The sequence below is a fragment of the Macaca nemestrina genome, chromosome 2 (assembly GCF_043159975.1).
Source record: "Macaca nemestrina isolate mMacNem1 chromosome 2, mMacNem.hap1, whole genome shotgun sequence".
In the NCBI taxonomy this organism is placed as follows: domain Eukaryota; kingdom Metazoa; phylum Chordata; class Mammalia; order Primates; family Cercopithecidae; genus Macaca; species Macaca nemestrina.
In genome coordinates this window covers 49,587,014-49,613,045 of record NC_092126.1, presented here as the reverse complement: position 1 = coordinate 49,613,045, position 26,032 = coordinate 49,587,014, and the positions used below count along the sequence as shown (strand labels likewise).

The window sequence follows — 26,032 nt, the reverse complement described above, 5'->3', positions numbered from 1 at the left end:
TCTTTCTGTTTTCCATAAGTGTTGGCCAGCTGAGAAATAGAGAGACAGTACAAAGAGAGGAATTTTACAGCTGGGCCACCAGGGGTAACATCACATTATCAGTAGGACCATGATGCCCACCTGAGTCTCAGATCAGCAAGTTTTTATTAAGGGTTTCAAAAGAGGAGGGAGTGTAGAACAGGGAGTAGGTACAAAGATCACATGCTTCAAAGGGCAAAAAGCAGAACCACTGCTAAGGGTCCAACAAAGATCACAGGGCAAAGAGTAAAAGCAGAACCACTGATAAGGGTCTATGTTCAGTGGTGCACATGTTATCTTGATAAATATCTTAAACAACAGAAAACAGGGTTCAAGAGCAGAGAACCGGTCTGACCACAAACTTACCAGGGCTGAGTTTTCCCAACCCTAGTAAGTCTGAGGGTTCTGCAGGAGACCAGGGCCTATCACAGTCCTTATCTCAACTGCACAAGACAGACATTCCCAGAGCAACTGTTTATAGACCTCCCCCCAGGAACACATTATTCTCCCATGGTATTAATATTCATATTCCTTGCTAGGAAAAGAATTTAGCAATATGTTTCATACTTGCATGTCTGTTTATAGGCTCTCTGCAAGAAGAAAAATATGGTTCTTTTTGCCCAACCCTGCAGGCAGTCTGACCTTATGGTTGTCTTCCCTTGTTCCATAAAAATCACTATTATTCTGTTCTTTTTTCAAGGTGTACTGATTTCATATTGTTCAAACACACATGTTTTACAATCAGTTTTTACAGTTAACACAATTATCCCAGTGGTCTTGAGGTGACGTACATCCTCAGCTTACGAAGATAACAGGATTAAGAAATTAAAGACAGGCATAAGGAATGATAAAAGTATTATTTGAGAACTTATAAATGTTCATATTAAGATGAAATCTTCACAATTTATGTTCCTCTGCTGCAGCTCCAGCTGGTCCCTCATTCAGGATCCCTGACTTCCCATAGCATCAGATGGTGGCAAATTATATGATATTAACTAACTTCTTGTACAACATAAGTGGTAGTTTTACAAATTAAAAAGCTATACCCTTTTTGTACACTGCAAGTGAAAAACAATCAGAAGATACTCCTTCCAAAAGAATATTGGTGCAAATAATTAATTTCGATAAATAACATCTGGGCACAATTTCATGTATTGATATCAGTTGGAAAAACTTGTTGCTTAAATGGCCCCAAATGTTGAAGGAGTGTGAATAAATGTAATATAATTTATTCTAGCCAAAGATTCTGTTTGATCAATCACCTTTAGTGAAAAAGGATTTTCCAGGGAGGTCACTGTAATTTCCAAATAGCAGAAATTGAAAAGACTGTCAAAATTGTATAAAATACATGAAAAAGTTTCAATCTCCTTTATTGTAAAAAGTGTTACTATTACAACCATTTTAAGAAAAGGAAAAGTTTTTTTAAAAATATGCCATTTTTATAGGCATACATTTTCATTTTTAGTTGTACCCAGTTGGTGGGTATAACTTGATGAGAAACTCAAGTTCTTAGCTCAATATTCCTTAATGTGCATCAAAATTTGTCTGAAATAATCATAAATCATTACACTACTTGTCATTATTAATAATAAAGAGCATGAAAGGATGTGCATTCAAGGTCTGATTAAAGAATATTTGAATGATTTTTTAAATTTAGAATATTGAGGATTTTGCATGTTGTCAGTGTGGGAAATAGAATAACCAGAGATAAAAAGAATTTTTGATCCTAGGCAAAGAGACATCCACACAGAATTTAGCCATAAAACATATTTTAAAGGTGACATAAATCTAAAGAGATTTATGAATCATTCACAGAAGAGAAGTATAGTCTGAATAATTTAGAGGGCATTTATGTTTTGTAATTATTTTTCCATATTAAATTCTGTGGTATATATTTTGCCTTAGGTTAAGTTGTTTAAAAACATCAGGTAAAACAGATGAAGACTGAATTCAGTTTTCAAAGAATCTTTTAAGTAATATCACTAACAAATATGTAAAATAAAGAATAATAAGCCCTATGAAGGAAAAAAAAAAAAAAAAAAAAACGTGTAGAGACCAATGAAAGAGAGTGGCAAAGGGATGTGGTTTGGATTAAGAAATGTTTCTCTGGGGAAGAGCATATTTAAGCTGAGATTTGATAGGTATCTCATGGAAGAAATAGCAAGATTGAAAGTAAAGCTGAAAAACAGTTTGGTGGGTTTGATAAACAGAAAGAGGTCATGTGGCAACAAAATGAAGAATCAGTAATTTAAAATTAGTTTGGAGAATTAGGCAGGCCTAGGTAATGCAGATCTCTGTAGTCTATGGAAAAAATTTTGGATTTATTTTAAATAGAATGAAAAGCTTATAAATGGTTTCAGGCATAGTGATATGATACAAAAATATTAAAAACTACATGGCACTAACAGTTGTGTGAAAAATTAACAGAAAGAGGAAAAGAGATAAATGAGAGATAATAGTATAAGAATATATTAGGTTAGGCTAAGGAGAGATTACAGTAGCTTGAACTAGGGCGGTGACACTCTTTATACAGAGAACAAGTCAATGAATTTAAGGTATATGTTGAGATATGATGATGGATATGATGGAGGTAAAGAAGATGATGTGTGAAAAATTTTTGCTTGGTGTAGGCATCCTACACCAGAAAGCAAGCATTTTCATGGTGCCTCTAATTAACAAGTGAAGTTGCCTTTCATGAAATTTCTAATATTGAAAGTAAGATACTGATTATCTCTAACTATTACTGTTATATTTTCTATTTGTTCTTACAATTCTGTCTTTTTGTGCATCATTTATTTTGGATTTCTGTTGTTCGGTGCATATAGGTTTATACTTCCTAGTAGATTGATCTTTCTATCATTTAAAAATGTCTGTATCTCTAGAAGCAATTTTTGTCTCTATGGTCTATTTTGTCTGATATTAATGTAGTTCTTCAAACTTTTCTTTGTTATATTCAATTTACTTGTGCTTTTCAATCTAAAGTGTGCCTTTCATAGATATTAAAAACATAGGAGATTTTTAAAAATCCACCTTCTAATCTCTGCCTTTTGATTGAAGAGATTACTCCATTTATATTTTTTACGATTATAAATAAGACAGGATTTACATTAAATGTTTTGCTGCTTGTTTTCAGTATGTCTTATGTCTTGTTTCTGTATTCCTCCATTACTGTCTCCTTTTGTGTTTCAAATACATTTTCTAGTATGTCATTTTAATTTCCTTCTTTTTAAATTTTTTGGTGTGTTTTTAGTGATTGCCTGAGATTATAATTAGTATCCTAAAACAATCTAATTGAAATTTATACTAACTTGATTTCAATAGCATGCAAACATTTTTCTTTAACAGGGATATATTCTCTTTCTTTGTGCTACAATTATTATACAAATTACACTTTAGATGTCATAAGCCCAACAACAGAATTTTATTATTATGGTTTCATACAACCGTCTTTTAAGTAAGATCATGGAAAAGTCACAAACAGAAAGACATTTATTCTGTCTTTTGTATTTACCTATATAGTTACTTTTTTGATGCTTTTAAATTTATTTGTGTGGACTCAAGTTACTGTCTAGTGTCCTCTCATTTTAGCTGGAAGGATGCTCAAATGATATTTGCAGGGCAGAATTGCTAGTCGCAGGTTCTTTGTTTTTGTCTTTATGGAAATGCCATAATTTCTTCATTTTTGAAGGATAATGTTACTGGATATAGAATTATTGGTGTGTAAACTTTATTTTTCCAGGACTTTGAAAATTTTATGCCACTGCTTTATAGACTCCATGGTTTTTGATAAAACATAGCCATTAATCTTGAGGATTAGTTGTATATAATAAGTCATTTTTCTTTTGTTATTTTCAAAATTTTCTCTTTTTTTTACTTTTCTCAGTTAGACTCAATATGTCTGGATGTGTTTCTTTTTTTTTTTTTTTTTGAGATTGTTTTACTTGGAACTCATTGAGTTTATGGGGTGTGTTGATTAATATTTCTCATCAAATTTGGAATTTTTGACCATCATTTCTTCAAATATCATTTCTTCTTCTCTCTCTTCTATTAATGGAATTCCCAGTATTTGCATGTTAATATGCTAGATTATATCCATCAGGTCTATGAGATCCTGTTTATTTTCTTCATTGCCTTTTTCTCTGCCTTTCAGAATGAATAATCTGTTAAACTATCAAGTCTGTTGATCTTTTCTTCTGCTAGTGTGAGTCTGATTTCAAGCCCATTGAATACTTTATTATTTTTATTTATTTTACCTTTGAGCTGCAGAATTATTTCTATGTGGTTCTTTTTAGAAAAATTATATCTCTTTATGGATACTCTCAGTGAAACATAATTGTCATCATTCTCTTGAGTTCTTTAGATATGATTGCCTTAAGTAATTTGAACACATTTAAAATAGGTGATTTAAAATCTTTATCTATTAAGTCAAAAATCTAGGTCCCCTCAGGGAAATGATCTGTTGGTTGATTTTTGCTCTTTTATGTGGCACATTTTCTTGTTTTGTTCTGTTTTATTTTACATGTCTCTCTCTTTTTTTTTTTTTTTTTTTTGAAAACTTGATATTCTAGCTAACAAATCTATATTAGTTTGCTTTGGCTTTCAAAACAAAGTATCACAGACTGGGTGACATATACAACAGAAATTTATTTTCTCACAGTTCTGGAGACTGGAAGTTCAAGATCAAGGTGCCAGCAGGCATTAGTGCCTTATAAGGGTTCTCCTCTTGGTTGGTGGTTGGCTACCTTCTCTCTGTGAGGTCACATGGCCTTTCCTTGCTCAGCGCATGTGGGCAATAGGAAAAGAGTTTTATATGTACAGAGTGTCTCTTCTCACAAAGATACGAATCCTGTCAGATTAGGGTCTCCCACCCTTATTTCATTTTACTTCAATTACCTTAATTATTATTTTAGAAGCCCATCTCCAAATCTAGTCACACTGGACGCTAGGGCTTCAACATATGAATTTTGGGGAAGACACAAACTTTCAGTCCATAATAACGTTGTAACAACCTTCTTATCAGACCTCCCTCCACTGTCCAAATTTGGTTGTTGCTGCAATATTGTGAGCAGTTTGACATGGTTTCAGCAATGACCTTGGGTTAGTATTCCCCTCCTCTTTACTTTGGCTAAGCTGAAATCTGGGTTAAATCTAATAGCCATAACATTCTGAGAAAAGAAATTTTCCATGGAGCTGGATATTTGGATGTTATGTTTGGACATTATGTCCACTGTGTTCTGAGGATGAATGCTGCTTTTTTGGTTTATTTGTTTTTATTTTTTGGGCTCCAAGAGAGTTCATTTCCATCTTGGCTGCAAGATGGCTGACTTTTCATGGTATTGCACTACTGAGATTCGGAGAACTGGGGAGTGGATATAGTCCAACCTAAATGTTACAGATGCCTGTTGTCTAAAGAGATTCAGTATTTTCTCTTGCATAGATGATTTTCAGTTATTCGTATTCTGATCACTCCCATTGACCCCATTGGTGAAGGAGGGTTCTTTTGCACTAAATAATACAAAATGGCCAAATACATTACATTTGACACTGGGCAGATGAGACTAGGAGCAGTTTATTAGTTACATACACTCAGCCTGGGGAGGGAGAACACCACATGCCACATGGGAGTGGTGCTTGGAAATAGAGTGAACCAGAAGGGACTGTGAGGGACAGGCTTTGTAATAACAGAAAGGTGGCGTGCTCCTTATTTCTGACAGGAAAATGTGATTGGCTCATTTGAATAATTTTGCAGGCTGGCAAGGAGGTGAAACTGGTTAGGTAGCGAGCCAGGTAGAGTTCAGTTGGTGCAGCAGATAGGGAATCACCTCAGTGGGGAACCTGCCCTGCTGTGTGGGAGGCATGTCTGCCAAGATCAAGCAAATTCATTGCTAGCCTTTGGGCCCTGTAAGGCTCAAGGAAAATAAGGCCGCATATGGCCTTAGAATGTCATTCTAAGATATTGGCCTTATAACATAGTTTTTTGGCTTTGGTTAATTTCTGGAGTTCTAGAAAAGATTACTTTTATTGTTTTATCAGTATTTTGTTGTTTTTGTGAGAGACTGAGTGTTTCCCAGAGATTTTCATTCCACCATTCTGTAAGTCAATCTCTAGTCTTTATTTGAATACTAGAATTGGGCTATTTGCTGGTGGAAATTTCACCATTAAATGAAATAGGTGACTGAGACACTGGGAAAAACTTGATCAAAGTGACATTTTTCAAAGGATTACTATTCTGCTTGGAATTTTTCAAATATATCAGTGGTTTGTGTAGATTTTAAAAAGGAACACAACATACAGAATGAGCAGAAAAGAACTAAAGTTGTTATTCCAAAATGTTAGCAGTGACTGACTTTCCCCTCTGCGTGATTTGTTACAGCAACATTTTTTCTGTCTTTATGTTATTTTATATGTTATAAATTTGTGTGGTGAGCATATATCACTTGACTAGTTAGAGGAATGAAAAAGACGACTCTTTATGAACTGGTTGGCATTTGACAATGATAATTTTGAATCATGACATTATGTCATTATTAGATATTAATAATACAGTCAGGAGTAATTTATTAGATAGGCAATATAGTGTGAGAGAAAAAACATGATATTTGAAGTTAGACATATATGTTTTAAATCTTAATTCATCATTTTATCTCACTACTATATTCAAGTATTAGCTTCCATGTCTTTAAAAAAGAAAAAAAAAATACAAGGTTGTCATAAGAATTAAGATGACGGGGGGCGGAGCAAGACGGCCGAATAGGAACAGCTCCAGTCTCCAACACCCAGCGCGAGCAACACAGAAGACCGGTGATTTCTGCATTTTCAACTGAGGTACTGGGTTCATCTCACTGGGGAGTGCCGGACGATCGGTGCTGGTCAGCTGCTGCAGCCCGACCAGCGAGAGCTGAAGCAGGGCGAGGCATTGCCTCACCTGGGAAGCGCAAGGGGGAAGGGAATCCCTTTTCCTAGACAGGGGAACTGAGACACACAACACCTGGAATATCGGGTAACTCCCACCCCAATACTGCGCTTTAAGCAATCAGGCACACCAGGAGATCATATCCCACACCTGGCTGGGAGGGTCCCACGCCCACGGAGCCTCCCTCATTGCTAGCACAGCAGTCTGCAATATCGCGGCAAGGCAGCAACGAGGCTGGGGGAGGGGTGCCCGCCATTGCTGAGGCTTAAGTAGGTAAACAAAGCTGCTGGGAAGCTCGAACTGGATGGAGCTCACAGCAGCTCAAGGAAACCTGCCTGTCTCTGTAGACTCCACCTCTGGGGACAGGGCACAGTAAAAATAACAAAAACAGCAGAAACCTCTGCAGACGCAAACGACTCTGTCTGACAGCTTTGAAGAGAGCAGTGGATCTCCCAACACGGAGGTTGAGATCTGAGAAGGGACAGACTCCCTGCTCAAGTGGGTCCCTGACCCCTGAGTAGCCTAACTGGGAGACATCCCCCACTAGGGGCAGTCTGACACCCCACACCTCACAGGGTGGAGTACACCCCTGAGAGGAAGCTTCCAAAGCAAGAATCAGACAGGTACACTCGCTGTTCAGAAATATTCTATCTTCTGCAGCCTCTGCTTCTGATACCCAGGCAAACAGGGTCTGGAGTGGACCTCAAGTAATCTCCAACAGACCTACAGCTGAGGGTCCTGACTGTTAGAAGGAAAACTATCAAACAGGAAGGACACCTACACCAAAACCCCATCAGTACATCACCATCATCAAAGACCAGAGGCAGATAAAACCACAAAGATGGGAGAAAAGCAGGGCAGAAAAGCTGGAAATTCAAAAAATAAGAGCGCATCTCCCCCGGCAAAGGAGCGCAGCTCATCGCCAGCAACGGATCAAAGCTGGACGGAGAATGACTTTGACGGGATGAGAGAAGAAGGCTTCAGTCCATCAAACTTCTCAGAGCTAAAGGAGGAATTACGTACCCAGCGCAAAGAAACTAAAAATCTTGAAAAAAAAGTGGAAGAATTGATGGCTAGAGTAATTAATGCAGAGAAGGTCATAAACGACCTGACAGAGATGAAAACCATGACACGAGAAATATGTGACAAATGCACAAGCTTCAGTAACCGACTCGATCAACTGGAAGAAAGAGTATCAGCGATTGAGGATCAAATGAATGAAATGAAGCGAGAAGAGAAACCAAAAGAAAAAAGAAGAAAAAGAAATGAACAAAGCCTGCAAGAAGTATGGGATTATGTAAAAAGACCAAATCTACGTCTGATTGGGGTTTCTGAAAGTGAGGGGGAAGATGGAACCAAGTTGGAAAACACTCTTCAGGATATCATCCAGGAGAACTTCCCCAACCTAGTAGGGCAGGCCAACATTCAAATCCAGGAAATACAGAGAACGCCACAAAGATACTCCTCGAGAAGAGCAACTCCAAGACACATAATTGCCAGATTCACCAAAGTTGAAATGAAGGAAAAAATCTTAAGGGCAGCCAGAGAGAAAGGTCGGGTTACCCACAAAGGGAAGCCCATCAGACTAACAGCAGATCTCCCGGCAGAAACTCTCCAAGCCAGAAGAGAGTGGGGGCCAATATTCAACATTCTTAAAGAAAAGAATTTTAAACCCAGAATTTCATATCCAGCCAAACTAAGTTTCGTAAGTGAAGGAGAAATAAAATCCTTTACAGATAAGCAAATGCTTAGAGATTTTGTCACCACCAGGCCTGCCTTACAAGAGACCCTGAAGGAAGCACTAAACATGGAAAGGAACAACTGGTACCAGCCATTGCAAAAACATGCCAAAATGTAAAGACCATCGAGGCTAGGAAGAAACTGCATCAACTAATGAGCAAAATAACCAGTTAATATCATAATGGCAGGATCAAGTTCACACATAACAATATTAACCTTAAATGTAAATGGACTAAATGCTCCAATTAAAAGACACAGACTGGCAAACTGGATAAAGAGTCAAGACCCATCAGTCTGCTGTATTCAGGAGACCCATCTCACGTGCAGAGACATACATAGGCTCAAAATAAAGGGATGGAGGAAGATTTACTAAGCAAATGGAGAACAAAAAAAAGCGGGGGTTGCAATACTAGTCTCTGATAAAACAGACTTTAAACCATCAAAGATCAAAAGAGACAAAGAAGGCCATTACATAATGGTAAAGGGATCAATTCAACAGGAAGAGCTAACTATCCTAAATATATATGCACCCAATACAGGAGCACCCAGATTCATAAAGCAAGCCCTTAGAGACTTACAAAGAGACTTAGACTCCCATACAATAATAATGGGAGACTTCAACACTCCACTGTCAACATTAGACAGATCAACGAGACAGAAAGTTAACAAGGATATCCAGGAATTGAACTCATCTCTGCAGCAAGCAGACCTAATAGACATCTATAGAACTCTCCATCCCAAATCAACAGAATATACATTCTTCTCAGCACCACATCGTACTTACTCCAAAATTGACCACGTAATTGGAAGTAAAGCACCCCTCAGCAAATGTACAAGAACAGAAATTATAACAAACTGTCTCTCAGACCACAGTGCAATCAAACTAGAACTCAGGACTAAGAAACTCAATCAAAACCGCTCAACTACATGGAAACTGAACAACCTGCTCCTGAATGACTACTGGGTACATAACAAAATGAAGGCAGAAATAAAGATGTTCTTTGAAACCAATGAGAACAAAGATACAACATACCAGAATCTCTGGGACACATTTAAAGCAGTGTGTAGAGGGAAATTTATAGCACTAAATGCCCACAAGAGAAAGCAGGAAAGATCTAAAATTGACACTCTAACATCGCAATTAAAAGAACTAGAGAAGCAAGAGCAAACACATTCGAAAGCTAGCAGAAGGCAAGAAATAACTAAGATCAGAGCAGAACTGAAGGAGATAGAGACACAAAAAACCCTCCAAAAAATCAATGAATCCAGGAGTTGGTTTTTTGAAAAGATCAACAAAATTGACAGACCACTAGCCAGACTAATAAAGAAGAAAAGAGAGAAGAATCAAATCGACGCAATTAAAAATGATAAAGGGGATATCACCACCGACCCCACAGAAATACAAACTACCATCAGAGAATACTATAAACACCTCTATGCAAATAAACTGGAAAATCTAGAAGAAATGGATAATTTCCTGGACACTTACACTCTTCCAAGACTAAACCAGGAAGAAGTTGAATCCCTGAATAGACCAATAGCAGGCTCTGAAATTGAGGCAATAATTAATAGCCTACCAACCAAAAAAAGTCCAGGACCAGACGGATTCACAGCTGAATTCTACCAGAGGTACAAGGAGGAGTTGGTACCATTCCTTCTGAAACTCTTCCAATCAATAGAAAAAGAGGGAATCCTCCCTAACTCATTTTATGAGGCCAACATCATCCTGATACCAAAGCCTGGCAGAGACACAACAAAAAAAGAGAATTTTAGACCAATATCCCTGATGAACATCGATGCAAAAATCCTCAATAAAATACTGGCAAACTGCATTCAGCAACACATCAAAAAGCTTATCCACCATGATCAAGTGGGCTTCATCCCTGGGATGCAAGGCTGGTTCAACATTCGCAAATCAATAAACATAATCCAGCATATAAACAGAACCAAAGACAAGAACCACATGATTATCTCAATAGATGCAGAAAAGGCTTTTGACAAAATTCAACAGCCCTTCATGCTAAAAACGCTCAATAAATTCGGTAATGATGGAACGTACCTCAAAATAATAAGAGCTATTTATGACAAACCCACAGCCAATATCATACTGAATGGGCAAAAACTGGAAACATTCCCTTTGAAAACTGGCACAAGACAGGGATGCCCTCTCTCACCACTCCTATTCAACATAGTGTTGGAAGTTCTGGCTCGGGCAATTAGGCAAGAGAAAGAAATCAAGGGTATTCAGTTCGGAAAAGAAGAAGTCAAATTGTCCCTGTTTGCAGATGACCTGATTGTATATTTAGAAAACCCCATTGTCTCAGCCCAAAATCTCCTTAAGCTGATAAGCAACTTCAGCAAAGTCTCAGGATACAAAATTAATGTGCAAAAATCACAAGCATTCTTATACACCAGTAACAGACAAACAGAGAGCCAAATCAGGAATGAACTTCCATTCACAATTGCTTCAAAGAGAATCAAATACCTAGGAATCCAACTGACAAGGGATGTAAAGGACCTCTTCAAGGAGAACTACAAACCACTGCTCAGTGAAATAAAAGAGGACACAAACAAATGGAAGAACATACCATGCTCATGGATAGGAAGAATCAATATCGTGAAAATGGCCATACTGCCCAATGTAATTTATAGATTCAATGCCATCCCCATCAAGCTACCAATGAGTTTCTTCACAGAATTGGAAAAAACTGCTTTAAAGTTCATATGGAACCAAAAAAGAGCCCGCATCTCCAAGACAATCCAAGTCAAAAGAACAAAGCTGGAGGCATCACGCTACCTGACTTCAAACTATACTACAAGGCTACAGTAACCAAAACAGCATGGTACTGGTACCAAAACAGAGATATAGACCAATGGAACAGAACAGAGTCCTCAGAAATAATACCACACATCTACAGCTATCTGATCTTTGACAAACCTGAGAGAAACAAGAAATGGGGAAAGGATTCCCTATTTAATAAATGGTGCTGGGAAAATTGGCTAGCCATAAGTAGAAAGCTGAAACTGGATCCTTTCCTTACTCCTTATACGAAAATTAATTCAAGATGGATTAGAGACTTAAATGGTAGACCTAATACCATAAAAATCCTAGAGGAAAACCTAGGTAGTACCATTCAGGACATAGGCATGGGAAAAGACTTCATGTCTAAAACACCAAAAGCAACGGCAGCAAAAGCCAAAATTGACAAATGGGATCTCATTAAACTAAAGAGCTACTGCACAGCAAAAGAAACTACCATCAGAGTGAACAGGCAACCTACAGAATGGGAGAAAATTTTTGCAATCTACTCATCTGACAAAGGGCTAATATCCAGAACCTACAAAGAACTCAAACAAATTTACAAGAAAAAAACAAACAACCCCATCAAAAAGTGGGCAAAGGATATGAACAGACATTTCTCAAAAGAAGACATTCATACAGCCAACAGACACATGAAAAAATGCTCATCATCCCTGGCCATCAGAGAAATGCAAATCAAAACCACAATGAGATACCATCTCACACCAGTTAGAATGGCGATCATTAAAAAGTCAGGAAACAACAGGTGCTGGAGAGGATGTGGAGAAATAGGAACACTTTTACACTGTTGGTGGGATTGTAAACTGGTTCAACCATTATGGAAAACAGTATGGCGATTCCTCAAGGATCTAGAACTAGATGTACCATATGACCCAGCCATCCCATTACTGGGTATATACCCAAAGGATTATAAATTATGCTGCTATAAAGACACATGCACACGTATGTTTATTGCAGCACTATTCACAATAGCAAAGACTTGGAATCAACCCAAATGTCCATCAGTGACAGATTGGATTAAGAAAATGTGGCACATATACACCATGGAATACTATGCAGCCATCAAAAAGGATGAGTTTGTGTCCTTTGTAGGGACATGGATGCAGCTGGAAACCATCATTCTTAGCAAACTATCACAAGAACAGAAAACCAAACACCGCATGTTCTCACTCATAGGTGGGAACTGAACAATGAGATCACTTGGACTCGGGAAGGGGAACATCACACACCGGGGCCTATCATGGGGAGGGGGGAGGGGGGAGGGATTGCATTGGGAGTTATACCTGAAGTAAATGACGAGTTGATGGGTGCTGACGAGTTGATGGGTGCAGCACACCAACATGGCACAAGTATACATATGTAACAAACCTGCATGTTATGCACATGTACCCTAGAACTTAAAGTATAATAATAATAAATAAATTAAAAAAACAAAAACAAAAACAAAACAAAACAAAACAAAAAAATATATAAGAATGTTAATTCTGTTGAGGCAAGAGATTTGTGGGAAGGGAAAATAACAGGAAATAATGAATACAGTTGAAATCAGTCAGACAAATAAAGTAAGCTTTTAAAATGTTTTGCCAGAATCATATGTCAAAATAATGTAGATTTTTTACCTGCATTTTACGCATTGCTTCTGCACATGTGTATGTAAAGCAACATATAAAATTATTGAAAAAAGAAGAATGAAGCAACACCAGAGGAGTTCAGGATTTGTACATGGCAAATCTAACTTTTTAAAAAAACTTTGAAAATCATAAACATTTTTGGAAATATGACTAGAACTATAACAGTGAAGACCGCAGAAAAATGACTCCCTCTTAACCCTCACCATTCTTCACCCAAGACAAACCATATACCTTGAATATATTGCAGTAAATTTTTTTCCTGGGAAGGTCTCTTCTCAGAAAAATAAATCAAACATTTGTATACTTTTCACAAAAAAAAAAAAAAAAGAATTAAGATGACACATTAAAAAGTTAGTAATTAGTAAGCTCCCAATAAATGTTAGTTCACTTTGCCTTCCACAGCAGATATCAAGGAGTGCTGAAGAAGTAATACATAAGAGTGGTAATATGAAGAGTGGGTGAATGAAGAGAAAGAAATGTTTTGTGAATTACATGCACAACAACCTAATGGAGTGATGGGCGGTGGGCACTTGTTTAGAGAGAAAGGCAGGAATGATACCGAGATGTTGTAAAAACTAAACATCACCAATTTAACTTTTGGGATTTTACCAGGATCTGGTTTATTATCGCTGCAATATAGACCAATGGATTTTTATTTCAGTTTATTTTTCTCAGCCACGGTTGATTCACGCTTATCATACACTTATTCTAAAGGTACTCTATGGTTTCTATATTTACTCTACAGTTACTTTTTTCTCCCTGATTGTTGTGTATGCTTAGGTCTTTGACATTCTTATACTATCAGATACCATAAAACATATTTTTATAATTTCAATAATGTTCTATCCTTAAATATTTGTGTTTTCTACATGTTTGTGTAATTTTTTAAAAAAATCATTTCAGGAATTGTGCAGTGGATATCAGGTACCACATACTTGAAGTTACTTTTCTCTTTTCCTTTTGGCTTCCTTATCTGAGACCCTCACTTTAAAAAATAAATTGGTATTTATAATCAAAATTATATCTGTATAAAAATTATGCTATGTATATGTCTGTGTAAAGATGAATATGACTTTTTGTTTTATATAAACATATATATCTATAAAGTCATAGCAAATTACAACATAATAAAATTATAGTTTAAGCTATATGTAATCCAATAGTCAATTGTAATTTGGCCTTTTAAAAATTTTTAATTGTTTGTTTAGCCAATAAAATTGAGTTAGTATAAAGAGAATAGCGAAGACTTGAAAATTTATTTCTATCGTTTAAGAAACTATTAAATTTTATAACTAGTTTTAGTCATTATTAAGTATAGTTTTAAAAATTCAGTACACATCATTAAAATAAATATTTCACATTCTCAATACCTAACGGAAACTACTATCTGGTTAATTCTATACGAAATTCCTACAATCATTGACTATTGTGAAATAATTTTTTCTAAAGCTATTATATACTGAAATGTGGTCAAAGGATGAGAAATCCAGCTGCTTCTATTATTGCAGTAGATTTGGAATAAGAGCTCTACAATATGTTTCTCAAAAACTATAAATAATCTGTACTCTAAAGAATTTTTTCCAGCAGGAATAAAAAGCCCTGAAGAAACTTGTGAACACTTTATCATTTCTGCAAAACTATGAAAACACCAAAGCAGCTAATTTACTCATTGTTGATTTCCCCAGATGGCTGAGTTCCCATTAACTCACCAGAGAATGAGATGCAGACCCAGTGCCTTTACATGTCATTTTGATAAGACATAACGTCCAATCTTGTTTGTGTACTCCTTTCCCTTCTACCCTTAGTCTGCTTCACTACTGGTGGTCTGCCCGTGTGCAACACAGATGTTTCTCTCTCGGCTGCATGCTTTATTTTTCAAGTCGCTTCAGAGAGCATATGTTTCCATGCGAGCCTGTTCCTTCCTTCTCCCAACATCTTCTTGTGCTACATAAACAATCTTCATCTGCCCCCTCAGATCTGGGGTGCATGAGCCTTTCACAGATGTCAATTTCTTTTTCAGCCTTTTTGCTTCTGGTGAACATGGTTTTCAGATAATGTCTCTCTTCCTTCTCTGTTCCAAATGACTCGGAATGTAGATTTTTTTTTCCCCTCCTTTCAACTCAGTTTCCTTCTGTGACCCTAGCATGTTTTCTTGTCCTTTCTTCTAAGTCTGTCTTTGTACAAGCTCTCCAGATGGGATCAAGGATGAGTTCTTTCTGCTCCTTATTTTATTCTCCTTACAACTATTTCATTTGAAGAATAGGAAGAGACAAACTTCACAGGTTAAAAATTACTAATGCATGGCCACCTACATTTTTCTGGTTTGTTTATTTGACTTTTGGTGTTCTTTCACATTTTATTTATTTATTTATTTATTTAATTTATTTGCAGCTGCCATGTTTAATTTTTTTCATTTTTTCTAATTCACTACAAAGAAGTACAAAATATACATACATGAACATATTTATGACATACACCTATATATAAAACACAAAGTAACAGCTACTTTAATTTTTTTTTACTTTCATAAAACAGAAATTTCTCCTTCTCTTTCATTCATTCAACACATATTTGTTGAGTACATCTTAAGTGCCATGAATTTTTCTGAGTACCAGCATTTAAGCAATAAATAAAATAGAGAATATCTCCCTTTTCAAGGAATTTATATTCTATCATGAGAGACAGACAGATAATAAACAAGTACACAAGTAAGGTAACTATGAGAGGATGACAGTTGAGCTGAAATCTGAATAACAAGCAGGAGTCTTGATAAAAAAAAAAAATTAAGTAATAAGAACTTCAGGAAGAAAGAACAAGTGCAAAATCCCTATAAAAGGATGGATGTGTGCATTATTGAGTAACAGAAGTGAGTCTCCTGTGGCTGACGTGTCATCATAAGCATGATGGGGAAGGCTAGATGCAGGGTTGGAGTGGTAGTCAGGGGCCAGATCATTTAGGACTTTTGAAGACTGGGTAAGGATTTTCCATTTTATTCTAAATGCTCTAGGAAGCCATGAAAGCGTTTAAGAAAGGAAGTGACATGATCTGATTTATGTTTTTAAACCATTAATTTGGCCCTGTGATAATTTATTATGGCAGGCTGAAAGGTAGAAGGGAGGCCACACATATGATGCTTTATAATTATCAACCTTAATATAACTGTAATCAAACACAAAAATATTTATTTTCAGGGAAGACTTTGTTAACTCTTGTGGTTTTGCCATCTCTTCTCTTAACGAATCTGCAGTGTTTTTAGTAGAACGATAATGGCGTCTTCATATTTCAATCAAACTCCTTACCTTGGCATAAAAAGATTTCCAGGATTTTATCCTTCAACCTCTTTCCTTAACTCGGGGTTTTCTCATCCCATCACCAACATATTGTATTATAAGCCTTCGCCTCAGCTCTATTGAACCACATCCTGATTCATTACCAGGCCTTGTGACTCCTGCATCTGCCTCTGTTCACTCTGCTCTCTTGTTTGGGAAACATCATCTCCCTCTTCCTCTCCACCCTCCAGAAAGCTTCCTTTCTGCCCACCTTGTATGTACTCTCTCCATATCCCACAGAGGCTTCTGTCAAAGTGGCCAAAACATAAATCTTTTTGAAAGAGTAGAGAAGACTAGAAAATGCTGGAAAGCTAGCAAAGACAAACATTGTCGAGGATTTTAAGGGTAAGGTGAGGACTTGTTGACTTTAACCCCAAGGTTGTAGAAGGGCTTCAGAAGAATTTCAGTGGGGGAGTAACAAGATCTGAATTGCCTTTTAGAAAGTTCATTTTGGTGATACACTGGCAAGAGGAGCAAGTAGAATGACAAAATGACACTACAAGAAGGCTACTGTATTAGGGCAGATAAGACACAGTGGGACTTGAAACATTTATATACATAACGTGCACACACAGAGAGATGTAATAGAGAAAATTGAGAAGAAAGGATGTATATTAGGGTTCTCTAGAGGGACAGAACTAATAGGATATATAAATAGATAGATAGATATACTATTATATCTATACCTATATATATACCTATATATATAGATAGATATGCTATATATATATAGTGTTTGTATATATAAAAGAAAAGTAAGTTTATTCAGTATGAACTCACATGATCACAAGGTCCCACAACAGGCCATCTGCAAGCTGAGGAGTAAAGAGAGCCAGTTCGAGTCCCAAAACTGAAGAACTTGGAATCCGATGTTCGAGGTCAGGAAGCATCCAGCATGGGAGAAAGATGTAGGCTGAGAGGCTAGGCCAATCTTCTCTTTTCACATTTTTCTGCCTGCTTTATATTCTAGCTGTGATGGCAGCAGATTAGATGGTGACCACCCAGATTAAGGGTGGGTCTGCCTTTCCCAGCCCACAGACTCAAATGTTAATCTCCTTTGGCAACACCCTCACAGACACACCCAGGATCAATACTTTGCGTCCTTCAATCCAATCAAGTTGACACTCAGTATTAGCCATCACAGGATGCATTCATGAATACTTAACTGATAAATAATATGTAGTGGAATGCAGTTCAATAAGAGAAAATTCATCAGGTGAGTGGTTTTTTCAGGACAGCATGTGAGAACTGGGCAACAGTTGTTTCCAGTTGTGAAGACGCAATTCTGTCATATGGATAGTGTTCTCATTTTTAATCCTAGACCTATTTAGCTCATGTTACAGGAATTCTCACTTTTGCTGGTTGCCAACATATCCGGTGAGGGAAATTCAGTATTAAGCTGTTAAGATGGCTATATCAATTCTTAAAATCTACAGAGCCAGGTTCCAAATTAGTCTGTCCCTTCAGAAAAGGACATGGCATCTGTTCCTTGCTTGCTGGCTGGTTGTACATACTTTTCACTAGACTTACATTTTAGAATTGCCCAGTGCTGTCAGAATGATTGTAATTCTGCTCTCAGGTAAAGACAGCCTGTAATAATAATGCTGAGTGTATCAACAAATAGCATTAACTCATTTAATTTCCTAGTCTTAATGCCTGAAGATGTTCATTAGTTTTCTATGTAAGTAAGGCACCATGCTAAAAATTTTTTTTTTCAGTTCTGTATATTTTTAAAAAGCAGTATATTCTCTGATGGTTACCTGCACTGGCATCCTATATGAAAAATAAAGAGTTATTATCATAAAAATGTTATTAGAATTCTTTTATTGTGTCAACACTGTGCTTTCCATTTCACGAAATTACCTTCTTGTTTCTCTGTTGTTTGCCTTTGTTTACGTCATTGTGATTTATGTTTTCAATTTTTTCTGTGAATGAATTTTGAATGTCTTTACTACTGGTAGTAATACTAAAGTAGAAGAATTAGGCATTCCCATACTTAATCCTTATAGATGAAATAACAGCGTTCCCTGGTGTGCAAGTGCTGTGGTGGGAGCAAGCTGGGTGAATTGGAGACACACCATTTTAGGACACAGGAGAAATGATGGCAGGGCCAGGCATGGTTTAGGTTCTTTTGCTCCTTCCCTCACCATCTTGTCATAAAGTCTCTTTTATACTATTACCCAATTCTTTGACTTCTAATTAATAGATAAGCAATAACTATTTATTTAGTAAATATTTCATATTTTTCTCACAATTAGGTAATAACAAGCTTCTTTGATAGAGAAGCTTAAGGGCCTCCTAAACCTGTGTAAATTTCCAGGTTTTTGTTTTTTAGTCAACTTCCTTTTCTGCCACTTATTTTTTTTAAATTTAAAAGCCCACATTGAGATTTGTTTACAGAGAATACACATTCTTTTGCCTTAATTGTTGTGGATCTCCCTAACTCCCTTTTTAGTTCAACTTCAAAAATGGAGAGAAAGTAGAGAATTTGATAATGCAAATCCAAAGAACATTGCTAAGTCACTTACATTGAAGCATAAATAATATGGTCATTCTAGGCATTGAGGATGTTGGATGAAGAGAGCTTGCAATTTTAGATAGAGTGACCAGAAAAGGCCTCACAGAGAAGATGACATTTAAGTAAGACCTAAAGGAAATGAAGTGGTGAGTAATGCGGACATCTTGGGGAAGATTTCTTGGATAGATGCAGCAGGCCCTGAAGTGTTTGCATACCTGGTGTCTTCAAGGGACAAGAAGGTGGGCTGTAGCTGGAGAGGATTAAGGACGACAGCACAAGTAGATGAGAATGAAGAGGTAAGTGGAGGAAGTTGAGTCAGGAAAATCTCATAAGGCCTTCACATCATTGTACTCTGAATGAGGCAGAGGCCATTAAAAGATTTTCAGCAGTGAAGTAACTTGATTTGACTTAGTTTTCACAGGTTCATTTTGCCTGCTGTGTGGAAACAGACTGTAGAGGATAAAGGGTGGAAGCAGGGAGACTAGTGGTTTGGGTGTTTCTCCTGCCCAATTCTCATGTTGAAATGTTGGATGTGGGGCCTTGTGGAAGGCGTTTGAATCATGGGGGTGGATCCCTCATGTCTTGGTGCTGTCCTCATGATAGTGAGTTCTCATGAGATCTGTTTGTTTAAAAGTGTGTGACACCTCCCTCCAACCTTGTTCCTGCTCTTGTCATGTGATGTGCCTGCTACCTGAGGGCTTCACCAGGAGACAAGCAGATGCTGGTGCCATGCTCTCTGCATCCTGCAGAACCATGAGTCAATTAAAATTCTTTTACTTATAAATTACCCAGTCTCAGGTATTTCTTCATAGCAATTCAAAGAACAACCTAATACAACTAGTTAGCCATGTAATAATCCAGAGTGGAACTACTGGTGTCTCGAAATAGAGTGGTAGCATTTGAAGGAGTGAAAAATGGTTGGATTCCTGCATATGTGAATTAGAGAAAGGGAGGAGTAAAGCATGAACTTGGGGTTTAGGCTTGTGCCACTGGAAGAATCAGCTTCTTTCACTGAAATGGAAAAACTATGAGATAAGAGTTGATTTGGTGGAAAATTGATGGTCTCATTGTTAGATAAAGTTTGAGATATCGATTAGACATTTACATGAGTGTCAAGTAGATGGAAAAGAACTGTGAAACCATTACTGTAAAGATAACGTTAAAAGCCATTGGACAAGATGAGATCACAAAAAGAGTGAGTACAAATAGAAAAGAAAGAACATTCAGGGACTGAGCCCTGGGATAATTCTATGTTTAAAGGTTCAGGAAGTCTGAAAAAATAATTAAAATAAACAAAAAGGTATTCTCAAACAGCTTGACAATAATCTTCAGGTGATGAAATTATGATTTTGTCTATTCTTTTTGTATTTTCTAATATAAGTAGGTAATACATTTTATATTGCTTTATAATTTATAATTTACATGCAATAAAGCACAATTTTTAGTTGTTCAATCTTATGAGTTTTGACAATTATACAAACTCATGTGACTCTTTAAAAATAAGATATGAAATATTTTCATGACCCCACAAAATTCTCACCTGTCCCATTGCAGTTAATTTCCCACCCTCATCTACATGTGATTATTTTTTGACTTCAATCATCATAGATTAGTTTTGCCTGCCAAGAGTTTTATATAAATGACTTTGTTTTGCTTTTTATTAGCATTATTTCTGCAGTGTATATGATTACATCACACTGCATACATCAGTAGTTTTTCCTTTTTAATTGAGAGGTAAGTATTCCATTTTATGTATACAAAATGATAGCATATCCTTCCCCTGATGATGGACATTTGAATTGTTTCCAGTTTTATGCTATTACAAATAAGACTGCCATGGATATTTTTGTACAAGTCTTTTTGAGATATACGTTTTCATTTTATTTGACCATAGGTACATGTAATCTAACTTTGTAAGAGATAGCCAAACAGTTCTGAAAAATAGTTATACTACCTTATACTCCCAGGTGAAATATTTTTAAATAGAAAATAGTTGTTTTCTTTAAAAATTGCTCTGAGAATTTCATAATTTTAAATATTCATTATACTCTTTACTGTAAATCTGTGATCTAACAACTTGTCAAAATATTCTAAGCGTAAGTTTTTGAAGATTTTACTACGGCAGTAAAGAGAAGTCACAAATTGATAAGTGCTAATGGAATAGTTTGTGAAAAGGTTGTTCATTACTAAATTAAGCATTATATGCAAATTAATTTAATAAACTCTTGACTTGACTCAAGCAAGGATGGGAAGGAGCTTTCTCTACTTCTCTATGTGAGAAGTTACATCCCTAACAGGAGTGATCTCAGTCTGTGCTTCATTCAATTGTATCCATCTTACAACTTCCTTCTTTTCTTTTTTCTTTTTCTTCCAGCTTCATCTGTTTGGAATCAAAAGTGTGGAAAACCTGGAAATTATGTTATAAGGATAGCAGAATAATCCTCGTCACTGACAGGTGATGAGCTGCACAGAGTGTTCTCTTGTCACAATGGCAGAGATTTCAGCAACAGAGGAAAATCCAGTGGTCAAGATGCTTACCTGTCTCGGTGTCCAGCATGTGTCCTGGAGAAGTGCCCCTAAAGCACCTTCAGCTGTGTTTATTTAAACACTTGACACAAGACTCTGATGCATTTTAATTTTTCAATGTTTAAATTTAGCTGTTTTAATGAGGTTCTAGTTTTAATAAGCAACAAAAGATTTTTCAGTATTATCATGAGACCTTAAACTCTGTGATCTATATAAAACTCAGAGAGAACCTGTCTTGAGTAGTTTAAATCTCTAATTAAATCAGTATTTCTACCTAGCAACAGAGTAGCAAAAGTATTAATTCACTGGTTCTCAATAGGGGTGGGGGAGCAGATTTTGACTCCTAACCCAGGGGACATTTGGCAATGTCAAGACATATTTGGTTGTCATAACTCATGGAGGTGACAGTGCTTCTGGCATCTAGTGGGTAGAGGTCACGGATGCTGCTGAATATCCTGCAGGGCTCAGGACAGCCCCTACCTCCATAAAAACTTTTCTGGCCCAGAATGTCAATAGTGCAACTGTTGAGAAACCGTCTATAAAATGATTGGTGTGGGTAGGAGAATATACTAAAATGCTAAAATAGCAGGCTTGAAATTATTTGCATATCAGCAGAGTGGAGTTTATAACTGACTGACTAAAATATCTGGTATAGGACCTGTCCTCCAGGGGTGACGCTAAATCTGCTGATATAATACTAACTCAGCATCTGTAAAATTAGAAACATATCTCCAGGGTGGGGTCAGACCAAAGAATGGTACACGTCGCTTCAATTTTAAAGAGTTGGAAATGATGTTGCTCAGAGGAAATATTGGGTCTCAGTTGAGCTGTGAGGTGGGGCAGGTTGCTATGTTTTCAGGCACAGTGTTTTAGTTAGAATGGGAGAAGCTCTGAATACCCTACTGAAGTAGTCCCTGCTGCAGTGTTCTGTACCATGACGTGCTCTTTTTGCTTTCTCAGCACTTTTATAAACTTTTAATTAATTTTTATTGTTCATGTTGCTATTGCTTTTAGTCTACTCTCTGTCTATCTCATTGGAATGTAAGCTCTATGAGAGCAGTGACTATATGGTATCACTTAATATTGTATGTCTAGTAGCTACCAGAGTGCCTACCATTATAACAAGCATCAATAAATTTAACATTTTTGAATTAAATGAATGAATTAAATATGTTTGTAGTGTGAATTCTTAGCATAATGCATCTATTTTCAACAGCAGAGAAGCTTCTGCCATACAAAGGGAATATTTCCTCAGAAAGTTCATACTTTCTTTTTTGTCACGTTCCTCTTACTAAGAAAAATTCAATAATTGGCAACTAGAAGGACCCCTTTACTTGACCCATTTCCCTATTGATTATGCGTAAGTACCTTGAGTCATTGAACAATCTCTGGAAAATATTTCTCTTCTTGAGTTATCTAAAGAAAGGAGAATATGAGTGTCAATAATCATACAGAAGGTACTGTTGCCTGATTACTATGCCCCTAATTTTAATAGTCAAAAGGCAGTGAATTTCCTTCCAGGCTTTTACAGAATGGAGTTAAAACTAAGTCTGCATTTACACATTGACCATCAAAATTTTAACAGTTCGATGCTGGGTAAGTGGCTTAAAACACTTTCATTGAAAATTTTTTACCTTTCCCTAATTAGCCATTCAAACAATGGACACCTGTGGAACCTGCCTGTCCCAAGTCCCCAGCAGCCCTTAGTAAAGGTGATTGATGGCTACATAAAACATGATCTTAACTTTAGGCTCCCTTAAGCAACTATCTATTTACCTTAAATATTTCTAGTCCGACTGTCCCAAGTTCCACTTGTGGCTGAGAATGCTTGGAAGTGGGACCATCGCCTGATTTAGTTCAGACTTTCCAGCTTACAGCTGACTCCCTTCACCACAAACATTCCTATCTTTAAAGTGCTACCTGAGGTCCTATTAGTGATATTTACCATTTTTAAAATTTTGAGTGTTTCTGTATAGTGGCAGTTTCACGTTGGTTTTATCCTAGGAAAAGTTTCCTAAAGCTTGGAAATGAGGCAAAAAGATGATTGCAGTCATTTCAATATCATGTTACAGAAGTGCCTCTCAAAGTTTAATGTGCTCCTGAATCACCTGGAAATATTTTCAAACTGTAAGTTCTGATTAGGTGCATCTGATTCAGTATCTGCCCCAGATACTCAATTTTAAACAGTCTCAGGTGGTATCGATTCTCCTGAATCATGAGCCACATTTTGAGTAGCAAGATGCTAGGGCAAATTTTGAAAACCCATGTAAAAGTCCTTGTCTCTCTCTAATGCAGTGGTTCTCAATTGCTTGCATCTTAAAATCACCTGGGGAGGTTTGAAAACTCCTTCCTCTCAGACCTCACCTGTTTCCAACTAAATCAGAATATCAGTGGTAAGACCTACTTAATGAAAGCTTTAAAAACTTCCCAGATGTTTCTAATATTCTCTAACAGACTATGGCTTTGTTTACAGAACAGATTAAGGGTATTTTTTATAGTTCTGTACAATTGGGTAAGGCATGATGGTTTTGTTTTCCTGTAATAATTTTCTTACCAACTTTGTATCTAATTTGGCACTTTATTTCACGTTTTCTTCCTACTGACTAAAAGTTTGTTTCTCAAATGCTATTTGGAGCTACCTTTGGAACTACATTTGTCATCTTGCTAGTTCCCTCATTAATGAGTGAAATAAAACTTTGACACACAATGCTTTGATGGTTTTTGTCCTAGCCAATCTATTACTATACTTTCTTAGTTATTAGCTACATTTTCTTTTTGAGCAGCAGCCAATCTTTATAGGAAGTTGGTAAAGAATATATTATAAATAAATTCGTACACTATTTTGGTGTCTCCCCACATCAAGCTAATAATTGATTACTAGTTCAGTAATTGTGGTCATACTTGATCTTAAAGTACATTTCTAGAGATCAGATTTACATTCTGACCAGGCCAATGACTAAATTTGGAGAAAGTTCCCTTTAATTTTGGGGGGTTTTGTTTTGAGAGAGTCTTACTCTGTTGCCCAGGTTGGAGTGCAGTAGCACATTCAGGATTCACTGCAGCATTGACCTCGCAGACTCAAGCAATCTTCCTGCCTCAGCCTCCCAAAGTGTTGGGATTACAGGCTTAGCCACCAAGCCCAGCCAAGTTCCCTCTTTTATTTAAAAGAAAAGTGCTACTGGCAAATTGGATAAAGAGTCAAGACCCATCAGTTTGCTGTATTCAGCAGACCCATCTCACATGCAGAGACACACATAGGCTCAAAATAAAGGGATGGAGGAAGATCTACTAAGCAAATGGAGAACAAAAAAAAGCAGGGGTTGCAATCCTAGTCTCTGATAAAACAGACTTTAAACCATCAAAGATCAAAAGAGACAAGGCCATTACATAATGGTAAAGGGATCAATTCAACAGGAAGAGCTAACTATCCTAAATATATATGCACCCAATACAGGAGCACCCAGATTCATAAAGCAAGTCCTTAGAGACTTACAAAGAGACTTAGACTCCCATACAATAATAATGGGAGACTTCAACACCCCACTGTCAACATTAGACAGATCAATGAGACAGAAAGTTAACAAAGATATCCAGGAATTGAACTCAACTCTGCACCAAGCAGTCCTAATAGACATCTACAGAACTCTCCACCCCAAATCAACAGAATATACATTCTTCTCAGCACCACATCACACTTATTCCAAAATTGACCATATAATTGGAAATAAAGCACTCCTTAGCAAATGTAAAAGAACAGAAATTATAACAAACTGTTTCTCAGACCACAGGGCAATCAAACTAGAACTCAGGACTAAGAAACTCAATCAAAACCACTCAACTACATGGAAACTGAACAACCTGCTTCTGAATGACTACTGGATCCATAACGAAATGAAGGCAGAAACAAAGATGTTCTTTGAAACCAATGAGAACAAAGATACAGCATACAAGAATCTCTAGGACACATTTAAAGCAGTGTGTAGAGGGAAATTTATAGCACTAAATGCCCACAAGAGAAAGCTGGAAAGATCTAAAATTGACACTCGAACATTACAATTAAAAGAACCAGAGAAGCAAGAGCAAACACATTCAAAAGCTAGCAGTAGACACAAAAGCTAGCAGAAGACACAAAAAACCCTCCAAAAAATCAATGAATCCAGGAGCTGTTTTTTGAAAAGATCCACAAAATTGACAGACTACTAGCAAGACTAATAAAGAAGAAAAGAGAGAAGAATCAAATAGATGCAATAAAAAATGATAAAGGGGATATCACCACCGACCCCACAGAAATACAAACTACCATCAGAGAATACTGTAAACACCTCTATGCAAATAAACTGGAAAATCTAGAAGAAATGGATAATTTCCTGGACTCTTACACTCTCCCAAGACTAAACCAGGAAGAAGTTGAATCCCTGAATAGACCAATAGCAGGCTCTGAAATTGAGGCAATAATTAATAGCCTACCAACCAAAAAAAGTCCAGGACCAGATGGATTCACAGCTGAATTCTACTAGAGGTACAGGGAGGAGCTGG

The 26,032-nt window shown here is 36.8% G+C and overlaps 1 long non-coding RNA gene across 1 annotated transcript in view; it reads left to right on the top strand.

Annotated features, from left to right (window-relative positions):
• LOC139361748 (uncharacterized) overlaps window positions 1-24,189 on the top strand; it is a 345,274-nt gene extending 321,085 nt beyond the window's left edge. The window contains exon 3 of the long non-coding RNA XR_011619343.1: window positions 21,345-24,189. This is a non-coding gene — a long non-coding RNA (uncharacterized lncRNA). The remainder of the gene's footprint in view (window positions 1-21,344) is intronic.
• The last annotated feature ends 1,843 nt before the right edge of the window (window positions 24,190-26,032 follow it).